Source organism: Meleagris gallopavo, chromosome 3, assembly GCF_905368555.1.
Source record: "Meleagris gallopavo chromosome 3, MGAL_WU_HG_1.1, whole genome shotgun sequence".
NCBI classification, from domain to species: Eukaryota; Metazoa; Chordata; class Aves; order Galliformes; family Phasianidae; genus Meleagris; species Meleagris gallopavo.
The window spans coordinates 76,315,484-76,339,019 of record NC_139406.1 but is presented as its reverse complement, the minus strand read 5'-3'; the positions used below and the strand labels follow the sequence as shown (position 1 = coordinate 76,339,019).

Genomic DNA, 23,536 nt, shown 5'->3' with positions numbered 1-23,536 from the left:
GGTTGTCTACCCATAATGGAAATAAAATTACTCTTTGCAAATGATCACAGAGGCCAGCATCTTCTATTAAGTCTGTTCTAGCATGTAGAGCTTCTGAATTAAATGTAATCAGAATTAAGTATGGTAGTAAAAAAGTTCATGTTACCTACATCCCCACCAATTTATCTGATTTATGATGATTCTGAGAAGTTCTTGTGCATGACTTCATATCTATGTACTTTACCACAAGGACTTGATCAGTCAAGAAGGATATTAGACAACTTTTTTATTACCAGTTAAAACTAATGCTATAAAATGAGGGATTAAACAACATGTACAGACTCATGTCTGGGCATTTCAGTTTTAAAATCACACTGTCAGAGCTCGTTTATAACATTCTTTCCCCTGGCTACAATTGTAGATTTACGCACTGTCATTTCCATGGAGAAATGCAAACTGAAATAGTTTCACAAACTTACTGTACTGTAGATGTAGATTTCAAGAGTATCCCCAGTTTATTCCAAAACTTTAAGGGATTTTCTCTGATCCACATCAAAGCAATAACTCATGAACACTTTAAAACAGAGTGGGAAAAAAAGTTTCCCCTTCCAAGAGAAATGGTTTGAATGCAAATTCATCTTAATATAGATATGAATAGATAACTCTTCATAAGAAATTATTTCAGAAATATATTTTTCTATTAAATTTTACTTACATGACTCAACATAATTTTTTGCTCTGATCATCCACAGTCCAGGGCAAAATCAAATACCACAGGTCTGTTTCTTTTCTTCCTCAATGTATTTGTTTGCTTTATTTATAAAGTTAAAGATTATTCAATTTGTTCCAGCTACCATTGGATGCTGTCAGAGGCAAAGGCCACGTCCTGAGCAGGTGAGTGCAGCTCAGTTTGTCTGCAGTCGTCACTAGCCTGATGTGACCCGGCCATGCTCTGCAAACTCAGAGGTCACATTAATGGGCTGCTAACCCAATCCATACTTTCCAGCTGAGAAATTGGAAACAGAGCAACCAGACACTGCAAGAAGGCTTCCTGGCTACAGCTCATCTGTGTCAGGTTAGAAGAGAGGGCACAAGTTCAGCCACACACCCAGTGCTTCTCCAAGGCACAACCAAAAGGGCTTTCCTCCATCAGGACCTCAGACAATAAAGAATCAGCTCTTCTGGCCCCCAACGTTCTGGCTTTAAGTTTCCCAGCTTCCCAATCCTCTAATCACATCTTAAAATACTTTGAAAGAGTACTTAAAAATCAAGAATTTTTCTACTATTGGACATCATGGAGACTACCTCATCACCCGTTATATAATTAAAACTTTGTAATTGTTACTGGAGATTTAGTACAAACTTAACAGAACAAAAATTCTCCAAGATCTTCCATCTTCTCTTCGACAGAAAAATTGTGGGCTCTCAGCACTTGAGACATGCCCAATTATTATTTTTTTCCACTGAGAACTGAGAACGTTTCTGAAGATCATAATAAAAATTCAGTGAACTCATGTTCCTTATTAAATATTAGAGACATTTGAGGATGATTACTTTCATTTCCAGGATTACCTGAATGTCATAAACACTTTAGACTTTTTTTTTTAAAAAAAAAAGGGATGTTTGCCACCAGTCTTAATAAGTACAGGATTAGGGCCAAAAATCCTAATTGAACAACTGTTTAATAAAAAAGCTTTATTTCATACCAATTTTCTTTTATTTGTGGTTTATGGGAGTAAAATGTATATTCTATGCAAAGTATTTGTTTTGGAAAAATCCAAAATCATTTTTGGTTGTGAATTCCTTAAAAATCCTTCTTGAAAAGATTTCACTAAAAATATGTTCAGACTTGTTTCTATGACAAATACTTTTGTTTATACAATGTACTAAATTTTTTCAGACATCTTTTCTTCTTGACCGTAACCCCCATTATGGTTTTTTTGCATTAGTTCCAGAGAGTTATTTTATTTTTAATTTTGCCCATTTCCAACTGTGTATGTTGCAATCTTCAAAAATAGAAGATTTAAAACAATAAAAATTCAAAATATGATTGAGAAAGATACCATAGCAAACAGAATTCAGACAGATTTCTACCTGTTATTTTACCAGTTAAAACACAAGAAGAGTAAATAAGAAATTTAAACTAGAAATAAATAAGAGTTTTAAACTAGATAGGAAGGGGGAAGGGGATAAAGCCAGGCCTATTACAGATCAGCCTGGGGAAGTGGTGTTGGGATTAGGTGAGAGGTGAGGGGCTCAGCTGAGGTGCGTCTACACTAATGCACGCAGCATGGGCAACAAGCAAGAAGAGTTGGAAGCCATTGTGCAGCAGGCAAACTATGACCTAGTTGCCATAACGGAAACGTGGTGGGATTGCTCCCATGACTGGAGCGCTGCAATGGATGGCTACAAACTCTTCAGGAAGGATAGGCAAGGAAGGTGGGGTGGCGGGTGGCTCTCTACGTTAGGGAATGCTTTTATGCTATTGAGATTGTGACTGGGGACAATAAAGTTGAATCCCTTTGGGTAAAGATCAGAGGAAGGGCTGACAAGACAGGCACCCTGGTGGGTGTCTGCTATAGACCTCCAAACCAGGATGAAGAGACAGATGAGGTATTCTATAAGCAGCTGGCACAAGCTGCACAGTCGCCTGCCCTTGCCCTCATGGGGGACTTTAACTTCCCTGACATATGCTGGGAGTACAGCACAGAAGAAGCAGTCTAGGAGATTTCTGGAATGCATAGAGGATAACTTCCTGATGCAGCTGGTCAGAGAGTCCACGAGGGGAACTGCCCCACTAGACCTGCTGTTCACAAACAGGGAAGGTCTGGTGGGAGATGTGAAGGTTGGAGGCTGTCTTGGACAGAGTGACCATGAAATGATAGATTTCTCGATTCATGGTGGAGCCTGGAGGAGGAATAGTAAAACTGCTACCTTGGGCTTCAGGAGGGCGGACTTTGAATTGTTCAGGAGACTAATAGGGGGAGTCCCCTGGCATTCAGTCTTAGCGAGTAAAGGGGTCCAAGAGAGCTGGCTGCTCTTCAAGAAGGAAGTCTTAAGGGCGCAGGAGCAGGCAGTTCCCCTGAGCTGCAAAATAAGCTGGTGGGGAAGAAGACCGGCGTGGATGAATAGGGAGCTATTCTTGAGGCTCCGGGAGAAAAAGAGAATCTACCAGCTGTGGAAAGAGAGACAGGCAACTCAGAATGAATACAAGAAAGTCGTTAGGATGTGTAGAGGTGAAATCAGAAAGGCAAAAGCCCAGCTTGAATTTAACCTGGCCGCTGGGGTGAAAAGGAATAAGAAACTCTTTTATAAATACATTAACAGTAAGAGGAGGACAAAGGAGAATATCCACTCTTTGCTGGATGAGGTTGGGAATGTGACCACTGAGGATGAGGGAAAGGCGGAGGTTCTGAATGCCTTCTTTACGTCTGTCTTTAAAAGTCAGACAAGTTATCCTCAGGATACTCCTCTCTCTGACCTGGCAATCTCGGCTGGGGAGCACACTAACCCCCCTGTGATTCTGGAAGAAACAGTCAGAGACCTACTACTCCAACTGGACTGCTACAAGTCTACGGGGCCAGATGAGATCCACCCAAGAGTGCTGAGGGAGCTGGTGGAGGTGATAGCTGAGCCGCTTTCCATCATCTATCAGCGCTCCTTGTTGACTGGTGAGGTCCCAGAAGACTGGAGGCTTGCCAATGTGACTCCCATTTACAAGAAAGGTCGTAAGGAGGATCCGGGGAACTACAGGCCTGTTAGCCTGACCTCAGTGCCAGGGAAGGTTATGGAGCAGATTGTCTTGAGGGAGATCATGCGGCACATGCGGGATGACAGGGGATCAGGCCTAGCTAGCATGGGTTCATGAAGGGCAGGTCCTGTTTGACCAACCTGATCTCCTTCTATGATCTAGTGACCCATCTGGTGGATGAGGGAAAGGCTGTTGATGTGGTCTACCTAGACTTCAGCAAAGCCTTTGACACTGTCTCCCACGGTATATTCTGCAGAAGCTGGCAGCCCGAGGCTTGGATGGGTACACTCTTGGCTGGGTAAGGAGCTGGCTGGAGGGCCGGGTTCAGAGAGTGGTGGTGAATGGAGTTAAGTCCAGCTGGCTACCGGTCACGAGTGGTGTTCCCCAGGGGTCGGTGCTGGGGCCTGTCCTCTTCAATATCTTTATTGATGACCTGGATGAGGGCATCGAGTGCACCCTCAGTAAATTTGCAGATGACACCAAATTGGCTGGAAGTGTGGATCTGCCTGGGGGTAGCGAGGCCATACAGAGGGATCTGGACAGACTGGAGAGCTGGGCTGAAGCCAACAGTATGAGGTTCAACAAGACCAAATGCCGGGTCCTGCACTTCGGCCACAACAACCCCAGGCGACGCTACATGCTTGGGGCGGTATGGCTGGAGGACTGCGTAGAGGAAATGGACCTGGGGGTATTGATTGATGCTCGGCTGAACATGAGCCGACAGTGTGCCCAGGTGGCCAAGAAGGCCAATGGCATCCTGGCTTGCATCAGAAACAGTGTTGCCAGCAGGAGCAGAGAGGTGATTGTTCCCCTGTACTCAGTACTAGTGAGGCTGCACCTCGAGTACTGTGTCCAGTTTTGGGCCCCTCACTGCAAGAAAGACATTGAGGCCCTGGAACGTGTTCAAAGGAGGGCAACAAAGCTGGTGAGGGGTCTGGAACACAGGCCTTATGAGGAGAGGCTGAAGGAGCTGGGAATGTTCAGCCTGGAGAAGAGGAGGCTCAGGGGAGACCTCATTGCTCTCTATAACTTCCTGAAGGGAGGTTGTAGAGAGCTGGGGGTCGGCCTCTTCTCTCGTGTCATTAGTGATAGGACCAGAGGGAATGGTTTCAAGCTACAGCAGGGGAGATTCAAGCTGGACATTAGGAAGTATTACTTTTCAGAAAGGGTGGTCAGGCACTGGAATGGACTGCCCAGGGAGGTGATGGAGTCGCCGACCCTGGGGGTGTTCAAGGAAAGACTGGATGTTGTGTTGAGGGACATGGTTTAGTGGGAGCTATTGGTAATAGGTGAACAGTTGGACTGGATGATCTTTTAGGTCTTTTCCAACCTTGGTGATTCTATGATTCTATGATTCTATGAAATAATTTTCTACAAGAGTATTTAAATGACTGTTCATCTTATACCCTACAAAACATCTGAGATGCCAGTAATGAAGGTAGGAAAGAATATTCTATTTTCCTGTATAGCTTTTTTATTTTGAAGTATAACAGCATATTACGCATTATTTTTAATACTGATAGGTCCGTTTTTTCTTTGATTTTACTGTTATTTCATACAGTTATCAATGGAAAATTGTACTGAGACCATATAAAAAGCTGAAGCCCCTTCAATTTCAGTTTACTTGTTTTAATGTGTTTTGATTTTCTGTTTTTTTTTTCAAGCCATTTATCTACTGTTTTGTCTCACATTGAGATGCTTTTATTTTTCCTCAAAACACACAAAATAATGGATACTTAAGAACAGTTATCTATTGACATTCAACGATTATCTAGTTTTCAATACCTAAAGATGTAATTTAAACTGATTGAAAACAAGATTTTCAGTTATCTGCAAGAAATTAATTCTTATGTGGAGTACAGATTTCTTTACTTGAACATATAACAACAACAATAACAACAAAATCAAAGTAATTCTCAGATGGAGCACTGAATTACAGTTATTGAAAGAGTGAATTGGTTTTTTTTCTTTTGTCTTTTAACCTAAAATCATTGGCTAGCTTTGAGATTCCCATTGAAATTATGAGCATGGTATATATTCACCTCAGTCAGAAATGCTTAAAAACTAAATTAGTGTTTCATTTTGTCCCTTTGATCTTAATAAGAAAATTAAATTTCTCCTAAGAAAAAAAAAAAAACAAAAACAAAAAAACAAAAAACCTGAACGTGAATACTTAAAATTCCCTTAACTGCATTTTAGTTTTGGTTGTCAAGGAAGAAAACTGATTTTGCAGTTATTGACAAAGATAAAAATAGCCACATAGAGTTGCTTCTAATGGAATTAGGTGTTACTGTCAAAAATGAGGGGAAAAGATATTGCCTTTAATCTTTACACCATAAACTGTTATTCTGTACTATTATAACAATACTATTTCATTTTATAAACTGTCATTGGTAATAAAACAGAAAAATTCCCTACTTTTTTAGTAGATTTACAGTATATCTCCACAGGTTAGTGCTGGAAAGCATTTTAGGTGACCTATTACTTGTTTTTTCTCATTATTTGAGGCAGGGTTGAAAGCCAGATCTGAGTTTATTACTGTCACCTCATCTGAAGGAATGGCCTCCGGCTTTCAGAGGCTCACAGTATTTTTGCTTTTGATACACTGAAGTGTTTCAATATTGTACTGAAAATATTTCTGAATATCTCTGAGCTGCGCAGGTCTGTATTTAGTTTTTTGTTATAGGGTATGAAACGCCTGTGTATATTGTATTCTTCTGCTTGGTATTCAACTTCGAATTCTAATTACTTATCAGGTATCTTGATTTTTCAGCATTCTGAAAATGAGGTTATTTTATTATGAGAATGTAAATTTCTGTTTGTCTCATTGTTCTCTCTTTTTCTTGAATTCATTTTTAACTATCTAGGCTTCTGAGTGAACTGTTTTTTTCCAAGGTTTGGTGTTATTCTTTGGTTTGAACTTGAGGTAGAACCCTGGTTCCACTGAAAATAAAAGCAGTTTGATTTTTCATTGCTAGTAAAGCATAGCCAAGAAGCCAAAGGAAAAGAAGTACACAATAAAAATGAAAATCTCACTTTGGACTGAAGCCCATATGTATTTCTCTCAGAAGTCTCAACAAAAATAGCCCATGCATTTTCCCTGGCTTAAATTTTACTATCAGATACATAGTTAAAAATCCTCTTTTCTCTGACTGAAAAAAGAAAAAAGAAAGAACAGAAAGCATCATCCAGTTGATTACCTTGCCCACATCATGGACTTAGACAACTGTGTCAGTACTCAGGAAATGGAATTTGTGTCATGGGTCTAAGAGTGCTGATGAGTGATTGAGCAATTACTGCTGCTGAATTATTTGACCCATCAAAACATGGCTTCAGGAAAGAGCTGAGAGAAGAAAAGAAAGCCAAAAATGAAGGGTCATCTTCTTCTACTGTAATACAACTTCTATAAAATCTGGACAAGGCTTTTTTTTTTCCTGAATGTTTTTGTTATCTTTGTGTAGTATTACAAGAAGGCTGGCTTGTTTTAGGATAGAAGTTGTTTTTCCTAGCTATAATGATGGCTGGTTGCCTCAGCTCCCATTATCAAATTCTGATATAACTTCAAAGCAAATCTATATCACTTATTGAGACCGCAGAAATAAGCAGGGCTGCTGGAACCTTAAGGCTCAATATAACTCAAGAATAACTGTCCTGTTTCTCACCCAAAACTGTGAGACTGGAGTTACCACAGACACTAGGGTCTACAGAAAATCCACTCAGTATATCATGTGACAGCAGGAAACAGGCATGCCTACTCTGGAAACTCAGAATGGCAAGATTAGAAATACCTAGCCAGATTTTGGGGCTACTTCTTATCTTCACAGTGAAAAGTTGCAGTGGAGAGGGATGGCATTAACTTCAAGACTGAACAATTCTCTAATTCTCATAAAAGAGGTGGATAGTGGGCTTCATTGTGAGGAAATGGGAAATGGTATTAACAAACTAACAGTTTTGCTGGCACCAGGATATTTTGTTAGCTTTTACTTTTTTTATTTTTTTTTTTGACAGATATTATTTTGTGGGATTTTCTGAGGGGGTGTGGAACTGTTTTTATTTTGTTGGGGTTTTTTTTGTCCTACTATTCATAGATCTAGTAACTTTTTGATTTTTTTTTTTTTTTTTTAATACAGGGACATCATACATAAGTATCTAGAAAGAACTTCTTTAATAAGAAAAATTTCAGATGATTGATTGGTGCGCCAATTTGCTAATTTTGATTTAAGAAAAAAATATAATTTGCTTAGAAGTTATTCAGAATTTCAGAAATGCAACCATGGATAAATAAAATTGGATTTATGCTTTGAATCGTTACCCTCATTTTCAGACAGGAAAAATATACTGCAGGTTCACATTTTAACTTCCACATGCATAAGATTTCTCCTTATCTGGAGATATTCAAGACTCACCTGGATGCCTACCTGTGCAGCCTGCTGGAGGGAACCCTTTTGCCAGAGGGTTTGGACTTGATGATTTCTAGAGGGCCCTTCCAACATCTACAATTCTTTGATTCTGTGATTTTCCTCTTCCATCTGGTCTTTAATTCTTGCAACAAGAACAAGGCTGCTCTTATAGATAATTCTCTATTTAGATTCTTAATAATGTTGTAGGATAGAGCTATTCAGAATTCCTATAGACATATGCAATCAGAAAATATATTCGCATTATTTGCAGTCAAAAAAGCTCATCAATCTCCCTTTCCTTCCCTGAGCAACTGAGAATGACATGTAAACTTTTTGCAAAGGAAAATATTTACATCTTCAACATCTGAAACCCTTACTTGCCTTGGTACTTCTGACTAAGTCCTTCTCAGAAAAATAAACTTCTTGAATTCTCGTTATGGTCACCAACAGGATTACCTGTCTAGATTTTGGCGGATGTTAACAAATTATATTGCATAGCTTAAAGTTACTGTATTGCTTTCATTCTGGATACACAGCAACAATGATGTAAACATGCTTCCAATTTCAAAGTTGCATTTTTAACATTTCATGACCTCAGATTGTTACTGCCGACTGCATTGTGATAGACAATAAAGAATAAATGATATACTTACTTCAAACATATTTACCCTGTTGTCTACAGTACAAGATCTTTTCCCAGTTACAATATTTTTGTCTGACTACTTTAAACACTACCACTTGTTTTTACTGTGTAATGTTTTATATGCTGTTTCTGGAAACGTATATTTATTTGGCAAGATCATAGAATCATAGAATGGTTTGGATTGGAAGGAACCTTTAAGATCACCTAGTTCCAACCCCCTGCTATAAGCAGGGACATCTTCCACTAGACCAGGTTGCTTAAAATTAAGAACTGCTTTTTACTAAGAATAGCGGAAAGTGCCAGAAGCCACTTAAAAACAAGTGGATTGACTTATCCAGCTCCAGGAGGAGTTGAACAGTCAACAGTGTTAGCAGTGAGAGAGAGTTCAGCTTAGGGAAATGCTTTGTACAATAAGCATTTTACATATAGACTGAAGCATAGACTGTTTAGCTCATCTTTTCATCAGACATCCAAAGACAGGTAATACAATGTCATAGTATCATAATCTCCTTTAGATATTGCCAACATTTTAGACTCGCTATTTAATTTGCTAGTGTTCATTTTTAGCTGGTGTATTAATATAAATTGGATAGACACTGAGATAAAGATTGCATGACCCCTGCACCAGCACAGGTATAAGCCAGAGCTGTTTGTCTTCCTGAGTACCAAGACTCATCTCAGTTGTGAAATGGGAGCAGCCTAAAGAACTTATTTGTACTGGAGACAGTGATTATAGACGTTTCATTTCTGAGCATTTGAAGAGAAAAGGATATGAGAGTAAATATTCATCTGGGTTCAATATTCAGACTTAGTAATAGATTTACACCATATGAAGACATGTTATTGTCATTAAAATTAGGTACTATCCTCATTTTTCAATAGAGAAATAAGTAGTATACAGTGGGACTATGTTTGTTTTGCTAATAAAAATATTTTTCACCCAGACACTCAGTCCTGGGCTTGGATACCTTTTCTTCATACTCTTAGACTTTTCTCACATTAGATCAGCTCTAACAGTAATGTACATTATCTAAATGACCTAATTCTTATGCAGTTATTTATATTTCTGAGAATTTGGAGAACGAAGGACCAAACCATTTGGCTGGGAAAAAAATCAACTAGATGCTTAAGTCCAAAAAGTTGGAAACTTACTTGTTGTTGCTGGCTACAGCAACTATCTTTTTACTGTACTGCTTTTCTTTGTAATATACAACTACAGTTTGGAAACTCCCTAAAACTTAAAAACTGAAACTCAGAATGCTCTCTACTGGAGTTATTGACAACATCAATTAACTGTCTTAAATAGAGCAGAAAACTTAGAATATCAGTGTAGTTTTATCATCATTTTAGAACAAATTGTATCTCATGCTGAAATTGTTTTTTTTAAAAGGCAAAAATTTTCTGTACATAACAGGAACTACTACTGCAAGCTGCAAGAGAAATGGCATGGGAAAGGAAACTAGCTTAAGTATGGCAGACATCAGGCTATTCAAACTTTCAATGGAAATAAATAAGAATCCAGAAGTAGGAAGAAAACAAAATTGCCAGCCTGTTCACCACAGTCATCTCTGTGTAACTAAAATTTATGTCAGTGACATGAATGAGGTGTGTAGCATTGCTTTAATACATTGTGATAATGTCAGTGCATCACCACCATGAAGATAATAGACACAATACTTCCAGAAGTTGCCATAGATGTACAAGTCCCAGCTCATAATTTTTCGTCCACTTTCCAATTTAGTTCTGCTAAAGCTCATTAGAAAGCGTCATAGATATCACAGAATTGTTTGAGTTGGAACATATTTTTAAAGGTCAAAGAATGGTTCCAGAATACCAGTGAAGATATTTGAAGATATGTTCATGTTTGTATTCACGTTTGACAAGTCTTGTTTCCAATGAGTGGATAATATTTTCTTACGACACTTAAAATCATAGAATCACAAGGCTGGAAAGGACCTCCAAGATCATCTAGTCCAATTGTCCATCCATTACCCTTGCTACCACAAGCTACTAAACCATATCTCATAGTTCCTCATCCGACGCCTCTTGAACACTGCCAGGGACAGTGATTCCACCACCTCCCTGGGCAGGCCACTCCAGTGCCTGACCACTGTGAGATAAATGTTTTTCCTTATGTCTGATCCTCTGGCACGACTTGTGGCCATTTCCTCAGGTCATGATTGTTGCCTGGGAGAAGAGGCCAAATACCTCCTCATCACAACCTCCCTTCAGGAAGTTATAGAGTGCAACGAGGTCTCCCCTCATCCTTCCCTTCTCCAGACTTAACAATCCCAGCTCCCTCAGCCACTCCTCGTAAAATTTGTGCTCCAGATCCCTCACCAGTTTCATTGCCCATCTCTGGACACGTTCCAGGGACTCAATGTCTTTCTTGTAGTGAGAGGCCCAAAACTGAACACAGTACTTGAGGTGCAGCCTCACCAGTGTTGAGCACAGAGGGATGATTAGCTCCCTGCTCCTGCTGGCCACACTATTCCTAATGCAGGCCAGGATGCTGTTGGCCCTCTTGGCCACCTGGGCACACTGTCGGCTCATATTCAGGCAAGCATCAACCAACTTCACAGTCATCCAGCCACTCTGACCCAAACCTATAGCACTGCATGACGTTATTGTGGCCCAAGTGCAAGACTCAGCACTTGGCCTTATTGAACCTCATCCCATTCACCTCAGCCTAGTGATTCAGCTTATCTACATCCCTCTGAAGGGCCATCCTACCCTCAGGCAGTTTGACGCTTCTTCCCAACTTGGTGTTGTCTGCAAACTTACTGAGAGTACACTCAATCTCCTCATCTAGGTCCATCAATAAAGATATTAAACAAGATGGCCCCAGTACTGACCCCTGGGGGACACCACTTGCAATGGGTCACCAGCTGGATTTAAATTCATTAACTATTACCTGCTTGGCACTGCCCTCTAGCCAGTTCCTTACCTGAGGAAGGTTAAACCTGTCCAAGGCATGGGGAGCCAATTTCCCCAGGAAAATATTGTGAGAAACTGGATCAAAGACTTTGCTGAAGTCTAGGTAGACTATATCAACAGCCTTTCCTCATCTACCAGTCTAGTCACCCAGTTGTAGAAGGAGATGAGGTTGGTCAAGCACTACCCAGCTCTGTCCAAGACAGTCCCCAGCCTTCATCTCTCCCTTCAGTCATCTGTTAGTGAAGACCAGGTCTAGCAGGGCACCGCCCCTGGTAGGCTCTTGTACCCACTGTGTAAGGAAGCTATCTTCCATGCAGACTAGAAACCTCTTGGACTGCTTCCTCTGTGCTATATTGTATTTCCAAGCTATATCAGGGAAGTTGAAGTCTCTCATGAGAGCAAGTGCTGACAATCACGCAACTTTGACAGGCTGCTCATAGAATGCCTCGTCCTTCTCTTCATCCTGATTAGGCAGTTTATAACATACCCCTACCAAGATATCGCCCCTACAGGCCTTACGCCTGATCCTTATCCATAGACACTCAAATTTATCATTCCTAACCCGAAGCTCTTCAACATCAAAACACTTTTTAATATAAAGAGCCACACCATCACCCTTCCTTCCTTCTCCCGATCACACTCCCTGATGGTCCTCACTCTCTCCACCTCCTCCTTGAGCTCCACCACCAGACTGAGCAGTCTGTCCCTTCTGAAGAGCCTGTAAACATCCATCACAGCACTCCAGTCATGGGAGTAGTCCCACCATGTTTTGGTAATAGCAACTAGGTCATAACTAGCCTGCTGCACGATCACTTCCAGCTCTTCCAGCTTGTTTACCATACTGCATGCATTGGTGTAGATGCACTTCAGATGAGTCATCTGCCTCACCCCAGCCCATGCATTGTTCCCCTAGTCTCATCTCTGGTAAGCACTGTTTTGTCCCCTTCCCCCGCTGTAGGTAGTTTAATGCTCTTTTGATGAGCTCTGCTATTTCCTGCACTAGGATTCGTTGCCCCTTTTGAGATAGGTGGGTTTCATTAACGGACAACAGGCCAGGGACCGAGTAAACTGCCCCATGATCAAAGAACCCAAAGTTTCTGCCTCAACACGAGCTTCTGAGCCAATTGTGCTTTCCAAGCTTGCTTCGTGTCCTACACTGCCCCTGAAGGCATAGAACAAAGTATCACTTGTGCTGCTTTGAACTAAACAGCCTAAACCCCTGAAATCTCTTTTCATAGTTCTCAGGCTTCTCTGAGCAATTTCATGACTGCCCACCTGAACTATGAGTAATGGAAAGTAATTAGAGAACCTAACCAGCTTTGGGAGTTTTCTAGTTATGTCCCTGATCTGGGCCCCAAGAAGGCAGCACACTTCCTGATGGCTTGAGTCCAACTTGTATATGGGGCCTTCAGTTCCTCTGAGAAGGCTGTTGCCCACCACGACCACCTTCCTTTCTTTCCTGATAGATACAGTCTCAAGGCTCCCTCCTAGGCACATCCTCCATCTTCTTCCCATTCACCTCTCATTTAATTTCCAGCATCTCAAACCTGTTGCTTAGTGGGGGCTGGGGAAGCGGGATAGGCAGGCAGGGAAGCTCCAGTGACAACGAGTCGGGACTCTTTTCCAGCCCTCCTCATTTTTATCAGGTCTGTCTGACTGTGACAGGACAGGGGGTCAACCACTTTTCTGGGGGTACCTCCCCGGCACCCTTCCCTCTGGCATGCCAGCAAGTCCACCAGTCAATCTCCCACTCACACTCCCTGATGGTCCTTACTTAGGACCATCTTCCTTGAGCTCCACCACCTCCTTGAGCTCCACCACCAGGCTGAGCATCTCCAACTGCTCACACCTGACAAAGGTGGACTCCTTGCTTGTGTTCCTCAGCACAAGCGCAGCAGTGTTGTTGGCTTCAAAAAAGCCTTATAAAGAGCTTTTTTGTTGGTCTTTTTCACTCCAGATCCCTTGCCCAGTGCAACTTTACCTGCTCTGAAGCTAGTCTCCACAGCAAATGACCAAAATTCGGATTGAGAGTCAGAGAAAAAAAGATATTCTGCTGTTATTCTTACATTTTTCACAGTGTTGGGACTGTTTGATTTACAGAAGTAACTACTGCTAATTGCACCTATCCTTCTTTTTTTTTTTTTTTAACAGTTTTAATTTAGCAGTGCATATTCTTATCTTTAATTAAACTTGAAGACCTTAGGGGAATTATCCCATCTGTAAGGGAGAGAGAATTCTGGTGAGGAAAAATAAAAAAGCAACCAAGAAAAATGTGACTTTTACCTTCAACCACATGGAATCCAGTGAGGAATTTACTTTGCCAGCAAAGAATGAAGGTCTCACATCAACAGATTCCCTTACATCCATCCATGCAGAAGAAATGACTCATGCACATGTACTGAATAAAGCACTGCCAGAAGATGAATAAAAGCTTTAAAAGAAATACTGTGATTAAAAATTAAAAATATATCTGTTACAACAGCATTTACTTGTTGATGCAAAGGATTACGTAATCATTTTATGACAAGTTTTCATCTTATTCAATATTTTCAACAATTGAGATGATTGATAGAGGCAGAATGAAAAAGAAAATCTCTATTTTATGCTTTCTTGAGATGATTATATATTTTAGCATTTAGAGCTATGAGGAACTGAACAGCACTAACAAAACCAGGCAAGATATGGGCAGAAATGAAATAAACCAAGTTAAATACCAGCCAGTTATATTCAGTATGTCCCGATGTTGGCAGATATACCTGCAGAAACAACTTAACAAGCTGGAATGTCAAGCTCCATATCACTCAGTGTCTAACTCACCTGTTGGACATGACAAGTGGTATCTCTGTCTTTTTAATTTCAATCCATAATAGCATTCTCACAGTTTTACAGTCCTCTTCTAGATCCTCTCCGTCATCTCTTTTACAATTTGGCAAGTCCTATTCTACCAAAGATTTTCTCTGTTCTGAAGTTCTTCTACACTTTCAGACATCCTTCTCTGACTCTACTCCAGTTCTCTTAAGTATTTTGAGACAGAAGGACAAGATCTGTGCAGAGCAGTCAGGAAATACACACCTCCTAGAACACGTAGTGAGTGGCATATGGATGTTCAGACAACACTGTGCTGTCTATTTAGAGCACACCAGACTTCCTACTACCAGATAGTTTTCAGTGCCTCATCTTACATCTTTTCAGCTCAAAAAAACACCATTCCAGAGATAAAGGATTATTTTTGCAAACTGTGCTTACAAATAGTATGTTCTACTTGGAAATCTCTAAATGATAGTAGGTCCCCATATCTACACATGAAAATGATATTGTTTGAATTGTATGTGAAATTAAGAGAGTTTTATTCCTTGCTAGTAGTAAATCAGGAAGAAAAAAAAAAGCACACTAGTCAAAGTTAAGTGGTACCATGAAGAGAAAACAAAATAAAATATTTCCTACTAGCACAAATATATTCTCATTGTGGAAGAAAGCATTCTTGGTAACATCTTTTGAAGTGATCTAGGTATGAGGAAGAGAGGAAGTTGGTCTGATTATGATAGAGATTTCAATATCATCTAGAGATAGAAGAGAATTCATTTAGAAATTCAATAAAATTTGGAACTATCTTCATCATGAAAAGGATTTGAATAATGCCATATGTATCAATACACATTTATGAGATATGAGCAATACTCCCTACATGCTACGCAACTCCTGCTTTCATCCAACCCATACTGTATATAAAATGAGAAACATAGCCCTTTCTTCATTCTCTTCTGCCCGTTAAGATAAAATTTAAGTCCCTCTTGGACAGCATAAACTCTAAAGCAGGGATTGACTGTTGATTCATCTGAAGGTAGTAAACAGTCCTTAGTTTTCTACAAAGAAAAAAAATGTAGACACAAGAGATGGCAGCACAATAAATGTACTTCTAAGAAGCTGCGTCTTAAAGCACACCATTGCAAATAGGCTGTTCAGGAAGCAATGACTCCTTTATGTTTTTGCGGAAACTGCAACAAAGAGTACAATTACACTACCTGACAGAAAATTCTCAGCTACAAAACACTGTTTCCCAGCACAGTCATTACCATTATCTTTAGCTATGCTTTTTTTGCCAGCAATAAACAAGAGTCTGCATTCTATACTCGTAAAAATCAGCAGAGGTGATCCACTGTTACTGTCACCACTGCTGAAACATACCACCTCACCGCCTCACATTGATCACATCATCTGATTGTTTCCATAAACATTCAGCAAGTATCAATGAACGTCAATGGGTGCAAGTATTTCTGCCTGGAGGATTTCAATTCCACACTTTTTTTCATATGCAGTTCCATGTCAATCGCCATTTTGTAAAACTGATCCCTCTTTTGTCATCTGTCACACAGTAACAAAGTGTAACAGAATACTGACAGGACGGTTCAACCTCTGCTGTGGGCCAACATAATAAAATAGGAAGCATTACTTTCAGAGCGGTCTTTATACATAGTAAGTAGGTATTAACAAGGGAGGCAGAATACTCCTAAGGTAATTGTGAACAATGAACTCGCAGTCACCAGCTATTTATTGGACAGATAGAATTGCTTTATAAGTGCTGAACTTACCAAGAGTGTACATTGATAAAGAAATCAGTGGCAGCTGTTTGACTTAAAAATTCACCATAAAAAGCCTATATAAGCTTGAACAACCCTTATTTAGGTTGAATACTAGTTTGCATACAGTGTAAAGGTACTTAAAGGGCCAAACAAATGTTAATTTCTGTATTAAACATCGTTATGTACATTATGTAAAGCAGCTACAGATTAGGTTGACTCTAAAACTCACAGTATTCCCTCATACCTAGTTGTAGGGTACTGCTTTTAATTTTAATGCTGCTTTTACAGTCACTGTCATAGGTTGAGAGAAAACACTTGATGCTAGAGCTGCTTGCCTTTTTTTTTAAAATAATTTTTGAGTTGTTTACAAATCAATTGTTCCCAATAAATTGTTGATCTCATAACCATGTTTCATAATTAAAAATAAGATCTAGTAAGATAGTTTCTCTTTTTGATAAATTTCTGTCAAAGAAAAAGGTCTTTGAATTAAACTAGATGTACAGTCACCTCAGTTTCAAAATTCTGCATATTCCTCTTGCAGAAGTGGGCAAAGGAAAGGGATCAGAACAGAGGATTGTGTTCTCTTTCTTTAGATACTTATATATCCTTTCTGACAATGGAAATGGACTTTGAAAACAGTACTGAAAACTCTGAAAACACATCTAATGTTGTGTTAGCTAAAATAATGGATAAATGTGATCTTTACTAAGACACTAAACAGATTTAAATGTAATTGAATCACAATAAGGGATAAGAGCAACAGAAGTAAAGTGATGTCATTCTACATTGATAAAAGTGTACAAATGAACAACACTTTCTTGTAATTCACTAATTTATCTGTGAAATAAGAAGGCATTAAAAAATATCAGGTGGGGAGTGAAGAGAGAACAGTTACACTTTAAACATTCTAATAGTATCTTGAGTTCATTAGCTAGCTTTAGATATAAGCCATAATATTTTACATATCACTCCTGCTGTCTGGAGCTGACTCATCAATTCATAGTCTAGATAAGTTTCTTCAAATTTTAATTGCAGAAACTTAGTTGAGAGGAACTCTGAGTCTATCCAACTCAGAAATAAGGAGGAAAGAAAGAACAACAACAAAAAAACACAAACATAAAATGTCAACCAGTGCATTAAAATGAAATTTGGCAAGTGTTTCTATAAACAAGACAGAGTAAGAACTTACATTTTGCCCTCCACAAAATATCCAGCTAACTGTATGTTTACTTTGTTACATAGATTATAATGGAATGACATCATTCTTTCTCCACATCTCCTCCACCTTTCACCATTTCTTTGTGCTGTGAGAGTCTGTGTGGCATTTCTTCAGTGTCCAGGGACAGCTTTACCTCCTGTTGCTGCTACCACAATAAAAAAACAACGGGCATCAATAGTAGAGATAGTGGAGGTATGGAAAAATTTCAACTGTGTAAATACACAGAGGATTCTTAAAAAATGGCAATTTGTCATAAATATTCTTCATAGATCAAACCCTGTCCAAGTGTGTCTATATTCATTTGGGCATGAATGAAAATGCAAATGAATTTACAAGACAGGTTAGAATATAAAGGTAACTTTATAAGCATTATATTTGCCAGCCACAAATAATTGTAAAGATTCTGTGATATTAGCAAACATTTTACACGTACTATTTATATAGACAAAGGACAAAATCCTCCTACATTGATTTTTTTTTTTTTTTTTTTGTAAATCTAAGCTAAAATATTGTTAGAGTAAAACAGTAAACAAAAAAATACACTAGTGCTACAACTTCACAAACTATTACTGTGCCAAATCAGTCCATATTTAGACATTGTATTATGGCTTTGTGCAGTTAAATGGTTTTTCTGCTCTAACACCCCTTCTGATAATCTTTTCTAGCTGATCATGACAATTCAGTTAAACCTTTGTTCCTCCTAGCTCTTCTTGTGCATTTGCAAGAGACTCATCAGATATTGCTTTTGTTCTGGTTTAGCTAATTTCACAACCCAGCTTGATGAAATGTCAAGCACACACTGGAAAGCAGGGGTTCCGTTTCCATGGCCCCGCAATGAGGGGAAGGGGCTTGTCCTTATACAGAGGCCCCTTCCCCCAACCCTGCCATACCAAATTTTTCTCCCAAATCCAGATGTAAAGAATAAATATACAGAGAGATCATTGATTTTGGCATCAAGGCCACTTACAATATGCCTGCATCTCCATTAAATTTTCCTAGCTGTATCCACTCAGGAGTTTTTGTAAGGATGACTCACATAATCCAAGTTCATATTCCCAGTTTAAACATCAGTGCAGACATGACATTTTTTTTTTAATTTGAGCTCTAAACAATTGTCATATCTTCTCCCAGTCTTCTGGAAAGGCTCAGATTCAATTTGATTTAAGCAGTGGGCAGAGATTCAGTGCGATTGTATCCAAAACTGCAGTTTTCCTGAGAAGACAGTCATGTTAAGAAGAAAAATAAAGTAGAATAAATAGCTGAAGAAATCTAAAGCCTCTTCCTACTCCCACCTCTAAGAAATATCAGCAAGTGATTAGATCATATTTATCCTACTCATTCTCTTTAAAATAAGAAAGGGACACATAACTCAAAGCAGCACTTTAGATTAGTCTGGAAAATGCAGTTCTCTACTGGACTGTATTTACATTTAACCTATTAGATAAATGCTCAGCCAAGTCCTCCTCTCATTAACACAAAGGAACCTACCAGTTATAGCAGTTACATTGATATATGATAGCAGAATTTGTCCTGTTCTCTTCAGTATGACCCAAATTTTTGGTATACTCCTCACAAAAATCTCTTACCGCCCTTATGCCAAATATTCTCAGGTTTAAATAACTTTCTGAACTTGAGACTCTCATTATGGCAGTTTGGCTTTGGTACAGGTGCTGAAAAGCAGATTAGATGTGGGAGGGAAAAATAACTGGATAGCATGGTGTGGATTGGCATAAAGGCTGTATTGGCACTCATGTGAAATAGTCAGGTTACTTAAGAGTAGTAAAGCTTAAAGAAAATTATTCAGGACATCCCAATACCTCACTTCAACAGTTCTTGTAGTAAGTCCAAAATATATCGTAAGTGCTCATTTACAATAATGAAACTATTTTTTATCATTATGGAAAAATAAGTACTAAATGTATGGTAATATTATTTGAGGAGATAGTAGTTCTTTTTTTTTTTTTTTTTTTTTCTTCTTTTTTTAAATTGTTTCTTGATTGCTTTAGTTTCAAAGTTATGGCATGGAATACTTGAGTACAAAATGTGTTTTCCTGAAGTGTCTTCAAAGGTAATGTAGGACAAAAAAGTTTTGTTTAAATACCTGTATACAGCCTCAGCGTTCCTTCCTCTCCCAGTATCTTTTAAAAATGTATCTTTTCAAATGGCCTCTGAAGGTGCTCTGTAAAGAAAACATTAATTCAGTAAGTGGAAGGTACTAGGAAAACAACTGAAATCAAAGTCGTGCTTTAAGTGCAGACACTGAACCAGCAAGACAACCCTCTGTAGGGCTGAACTGCAAATTTGAAGGGCACCATGCTGAAGGCAGACTCACCAAAGGAATTTCTTCTGAAACCTGGTGTTGACAGGCTAACAGCAGTGCTGGCTTCTACAATAGCAAGCCAGCATTTAACTCAATATGCAAGCTGTGACATACATTCACTAAAATTTAAGAAAACATTAGTCAAAGCAAGGTGATGGATTCTCATCTGACAAGAAGATCACACAAGAATGTAAAGTGAAATAGGAGATCACACAAGATTAATAGGATCATTCGTGATGTGACCTTTGGTGTTACATTTAGTGATCAATGTCAGTACAATTTGCACTAACAAACACGGAGAAGCATTCAAAGTGACTGCATATCCACACGTGGAGCTCTCTTCTACTAAAATCTGGAGATCTTTACTAGCACGTGGGGAATCTCTTCTACTAACATGTATGGTCTCCAGAATTGAGGAGCTCAATGTAGTGTTATATTTTCTGCACAGGAGTTTTTCCACTGCTGTTTTAAACAATGTACAGTATTCAATCATCTCACATTCTCTACTGGAAGACTCTACCTTATTAAAATTATAACTGGGAAAGAAAGAATGTGCAGGGAGTGTATGCTCTGCAGCTGCTCAAATTTAGTGTTCAGCGAAATTAAAAAATTAAGGCTTTTTTCTGGGTTTGGACAGCGCAAGGCGAGAGGGGCTTACATGGCTGGTTTGAGTGGCTGAAGAACAAATGTTACCATGAGATGCACCTTAAGCTGAGGTAGAAATCTTTTCTTAAGTAGAAGAAACATTAAGATTAGCACTTCAAACAGCACTTCTGGCTTCACATCTGGTTCCTTGAAAATGTGACTTTTTGGCTAATCATATTTCCCAGGTAGTCTGAAAGTAGATACCTCTTTGTAGCTGTAACCTCATATCAAAAATTGCTGTAGAATTTAAGACTAGCAAGTATACGCTTATTGGAATTTTTTTTATAGAGTTAAAGATTTATAGATGGAGTCTGGACTTTTAATGCAAGAGGAGAGGCAAGGTACATTTTTGCAAATTAAAGATCTTTCTGAACTGAAAATTCACCACTTTCATCAAGATGAGGAATTATCTGTACATTTCTCTTCTAAATATAAAACTATAATCTTCTTTTAAATGTATTTGGCTTGCTCTGCACTATGTATATGTTAGGATGAGCTAACAGCAGTTTCATTTTTGTTATCTGATATATCTATTAACTTAAAATATCCTTCTGTAATGTTCCTCTAAAACATCTAAAATGAATATATTCCAAAGAGAACTGTAGCCAAGAAGCATATAACCTCTCTTGTACAATATATTTTATCCTGGCTAGGGAAACATGACCTCACAATATGAAAATTCATTTTGACCTTTTGTATAAAAGATATGATTCACACAAATAATGAGGTTTTAAACTGGATGTTTTTTTAGGAAGGAAAATAATAGCAATATAAATTATACTACAAACCTCATTCTTTTCCTTCTCCCATCTTCTTTTATTTTTGAAATGATGCTTATTTCATCAAATAACAGTTTGTAGTAGTTTTATAAACCTAAAGTGAATATTTTGCAATAATTTTTACAGGTATACTTTTCTCAATCTGATTATCCTGTCTTCTTATAACATTCCTGGGAAAGGAATCATGCTACTTCTAATTTTTCTTTTACATCAATAAAAGCTTTTTAAAGCTTTTTCTACCAAATAATACTGTAACTGTAAAAGTTTTTTACATTAGGAATTGGTAGAAAACAAATATTCTTCTTGTTACCAGTTAAAATATAAAATAGGAACTATTAGATATATTTCAAGCATTGTCCAGAAATAAAACAAATGAGGGCATGAAGCGACATTTATGTCAGCAACAGGGATGCTTAATTCAAAATTAAATGTTAAAGTTTTTTTCTTACATAACTCTAACCACAGGCAATAACTGAATATTCACAATTGGTCATGAAGAGGCTTTACCTCCTGTGTCATTGTATGGAGCTGATGCTGGTGGGCACTTCAGAAGTTTGTCCAGTACCACTCATGCTTTGAGCAGGATCAATCATGGCAGATTGCTCAGGGCTGTATGTAGTTGGGTTTTGACTACCTTCAAGGATGGAGATTCCACATCTCTGGGCACTCTACTCCAGTGTTTGACCACCTCACAACACAAAAGCTCTTTGTTAGGTTTAAATGGAATTTCCAGTGTTCCAGTTTGTGCCCTTTTCCTCTTGTCTTGATGCTGGACACACTGGGAAGAGTCTGGCTCCATATTCTTTACTGTTCCCTTCAGAAGTTTATTCAGGTGTTTATAAGATGCTTTGCACCTTCTCATATCTGGGCTAAGCTATTCCCAATTCACAAGTCTCACCAAGAACCACAGATTCTTCAATGAGATGCTAACACCCTTTTCAGAAGGTACTGTGTATAACATGTATTTTTCATACAGGAATTGACATTAGATCTTTTAGTATATTAAAGTTCTTTTAGTGTGTCTTTTGTATCCTGTTTTTACTCTATTTAAACCCTTAGTCAAGAAGATACATCAACAGATCTAGCTGAAGATTAAAGTAATGAAATAACTAATTTTCTCTGTAGTTATTTACACATTCATCTACACATATATGCAGTCATATGCCATAACCATGTGAGTCAATGCTGAAGAGATCTGAGAACAAGAATAAAATACAGTGCATGATTTTTTTGTTCTTGTGCCACAGAAGGAATTTCAAAGAAATCAGTTACGCCAAATGCAAAGGCTGTTATTGCTTTATGGATGTTTATAATATAAAGCACATTTTTCAGGATTTCTGCTCAATTATTTTCCCTGATATAATATTAATACCTTCATAAGTATAGCTAATAAAATGCTATGTGACATTATTTCCAACTTAAACCTATTCTCTCACAGCATAATAATGAGATCATTTAGCGCACTGAGAGAAAGTAAATCATGCCATTAATATAACAGACTGGTAGATGGAAATCTAAAGAATCTTTAGAATTCTCTCTTTTTTTTCATACCTGTATGGGTTCCATGACCATACTTAAAGATCAGTCCAAAGGAGGGTTATGAATTTGAGTAAATGAAAATTTAAGTTCAGATACTAAGTGTACCTTCCTCTCTAGATTCCAAACATCTCTGTTCCATCCAAGTGCTGTAACTGTTCAACAAACTTCCACTTACCATTTCCAGGGACCGTTACCATTCCCAGGGAGCAATGCACTGAAAGAATCATGATGTGTTCTACTCCTGTTACAAAAGAATATATATGTGGAAAGAAAAATGAAGAGCCAACTTCAGCATCAGAGGTAAGTGTTGCTTGTGGGAGAAAAGTTGGAGACCATCAATATGAAGTGTCTATCACTGCTATAGTGGTTTGGTTTGGTGCAGCTATTTTAGCAGGAGCCTTCAGTCTTAGTCTTTAAACTCTGTAAAATAAATAACACAATGACAAAATTTACCTAAGATAAATTATATCAAATTATTAAAATGATCAAGAATAAATATTTAACTCTTCTTTTGGAAAATGGGGATGACTTTGGGTCATTTGTAACAGAAAAGAACACAAACCATCAGAACTTCATGTTTAGCCACATGTGGTAGAATAGTACTTGCCCTAAAGAACTAAACGTAATAGAGGTTATTTATTATGTAGCCAGACATAAAAAGAACATCCTTATGCTATGCACCATAGCAAGGTCAAACAACGAAGATAATAACCGCACACAGCAAATCTAAATTCTACACTTAAT

General features: G+C 38.4%; 1 long non-coding RNA gene across 6 annotated transcripts in view; it reads right to left on the bottom strand.

The window, feature by feature from the left end:
- LOC146544778 (uncharacterized) overlaps positions 1-23,536 on the bottom strand; it is a 104,281-nt gene that overhangs the window by 6,494 nt on the left and 74,251 nt on the right. The window contains exons 2-7 of one of the 6 annotated variants that reach the window (XR_014882645.1): positions 22,968-23,212; positions 19,611-19,688; positions 18,477-18,721; positions 17,480-17,651; positions 13,994-14,120; positions 8,137-8,357 (exon numbers count right to left, since the gene is read on the bottom strand). This is a non-coding gene — a long non-coding RNA (uncharacterized LOC146544778). Of the gene's footprint in view, positions 1-8,136; positions 8,358-13,993; positions 14,121-17,479; positions 17,655-18,476; positions 18,722-19,610; positions 19,689-22,967; positions 23,213-23,536 lie in introns of all 6 variants that reach the window. The other 5 variants (XR_014882646.1, XR_014882647.1, XR_014882648.1 and 2 more) reach the window with 5 other exon arrangements.